Consider the following 2,344-nt stretch of genomic DNA (forward strand, 5'->3'; position numbering starts at 1 on the left):
TGCGTGCGTGTGTGTGTGTGCGTGTGCGTGTGTGTGTGTGTACCTCAGTGCCGGTCTCAGGATCCCGTTGCCGATGATGAAGTGGAGTTTCTCTAGGTTGGATGTTGGTCGGTCCTCCAGCATGCTGTTGCCGTGCAGACCGTACTCACCATCGTTGAGACGCTTGGTAACCTGAAACAAATCAAAACTGAACTTTTCTACTTCTCTAACCATCAGAAATGTATTTGTACAATCTCCCGTGTCTCTCGCTCTGCCTCTCACCTCCTCAGTGATCTTGGATTTCTTCTTCAGGGTGAGGGACACCAGTTTGTGTCGGACGCTGTTTTTCTTGTGGCTGTCGGCGGGAGGCATCTGCAGGCAGAAGGAGACAGGAAACAGCTGATGGACGTAGACAGATGGTCCCGCTAGCAGCACACACAACTCTGTGACACTCACAGGGACACACACTAAAGTCCGGGACCCAATCGAGGTACAGTAAATAGACAAAATGTCTATTTCATACCACAGGCACTAACCCTTTTTACCACGTCATCACTGGGGGCTAGATGAGACTTTTAGACTCCACACTGCTGCACTAATGCAACCCGCACAATTGGTTTATTTACATTATATTTACATATTAGCATATTATTATTTAAGCATTTGCACATTTTTGTTTTCCCATCCTGTACATGTTCAAATATTTGTTCTTTTATTTTATTATTATTTCATGTATATTGTGTGTACACTCTTAAAACTGAGGTTAAAAATAACCCAACTGGGTCATATGGTAACCAAGTGTGGTCAAATATGGCACGAGCCAACGCTGGGTTGATTTGACCAGCAGGTTGGGTCTGGTTCTGACCAGCATGTTGGGTTTATTTTCTACCCAACAATGGTTAAAGACCATTTTGGGTTAAAAAACCTAAATGGGTTAGAAAAATACAACCCATATCTGGTTATCTGTATTTTTTTTTCCACTTGATTTTTGCATTAAAATGTATTGATGAATTATGAAAATCCCAAAAAAATCCCAGCATTTTGTTTTATTGCTTTAAGCCAAATATATCACTTCAGACAAAATTAAACATTACAATTAATTTCAGTTAACATTAAAAGTAGTATAAAAGAATACAAAAGTAATTTTACATTTTTGATTTAAAACATATGCTGTGTCAATTATTACATCACTAAACGGACAAAAAGTCACAACTTCTTAAACTTCATGCATTTAACTTTCAAACCAACTTTTAAATCTTAAAGTGCCCAAAAAACAATCTCTTTTTCTGGGATTTGGGGGTTATTTTGTGTCTCTGGTGCTTACGCACACACACGATAAAACCATCCATGGTGTCTGAGTGAGATCTGGTTCCTGAATATCTTCAGTGCAGAATCTGGGCCCTTTAACTCGACCATGTGCCATAGCCTACATAGAAATTAAAAAACTACATAGTAGCAATCTGAGCATTAATTTGACAGCGTTTGATTCAGGTCCTGGTCTCTGAAACACGGTGGTCTGGATTAACTCCCAAACATTAGCACAAAGTTTTGGCAAACCAACATAGAACACAAAAAACGGGAGTGAGACCGACGTCCACAGCAGCCAAAGAGACGGCTGCTCCAACGCCCCCCCCCCCATTCACAAAGACAGTATTAGAACGTATGGGGCTCTGTGGTGGATCTCATCAGGTACTCGGCCATGTTGGTTGCAATCTGAGCAAAAAAACAAACAAAAAGAAGGAATAAATACAAATATAATATTCTTAATAAGCCTTATTAGTCTAGCCTTTGCCTAATTCTAGATTTCAAGATAAAAGACATATCAACGACCTCCTGGGACACAATCAACCGGAACGGACATAGATTTCAGTGCGTCAAAATAAAAAGTAGGGAAAGGGAAAGTCATTTCCAAAAGAAATCTAAGTACAGTAGTAGTCAAAGATGCAATAGAATATGTAAGACACAATGACTGGTTTTCAGTAACTGTGTAAGATTGTAGCTCACCATGCCTGGAGAGTCCACTAAGCGTGGGACCTCTGTGATAATGTCCAGCAGTGATGTGGTCCCATTAGAACGGATCCACTGGGCCCAATAGAAAGTAGGCTCCAACATGTGTTGGCCGACCTGGGACTGGGGCCAGATGATGGTCCTCTCTGGAGTTATAGTTGGTTCTGTGATGAGCAGAGAAATGAATAAGTTATACCAAGTTGTGACATATTAAGACATCTCCTTTTTGGATAGGGTGGGCGGCGTCCCATACAAGGATCAAGTTTAGCCTGGTCTACAACAAAATGAAGAGTTACGTAAGAGTGAATCTCTAGATATGAAACTGGCTCATACAGGTAAAGAAGAAGTACGTTAAACA

At 40.8% G+C, this 2,344-nt stretch overlaps 1 long non-coding RNA gene across 1 annotated transcript; it reads right to left on the minus strand.

The window, feature by feature from the left end:
• Positions 1 to 1,006: 1,006 nt before the first annotated feature.
• On the minus strand, positions 1,007 to 2,121 carry LOC116678958 (uncharacterized). The gene is made up of 2 exons (XR_004329418.1): positions 1,984 to 2,121; positions 1,007 to 1,692 (listed from the first exon to the last, which is right to left on the minus strand). It is a non-coding gene; the product is annotated as an uncharacterized LOC116678958 (long non-coding RNA).
• Positions 2,122 to 2,344: the final 223 nt, after the last annotated feature.

The sequence above is a fragment of the Etheostoma spectabile genome, chromosome 3 (assembly GCF_008692095.1).
Source record: "Etheostoma spectabile isolate EspeVRDwgs_2016 chromosome 3, UIUC_Espe_1.0, whole genome shotgun sequence".
Classification (NCBI taxonomy): Eukaryota; Metazoa; Chordata; class Actinopteri; order Perciformes; family Percidae; genus Etheostoma; species Etheostoma spectabile.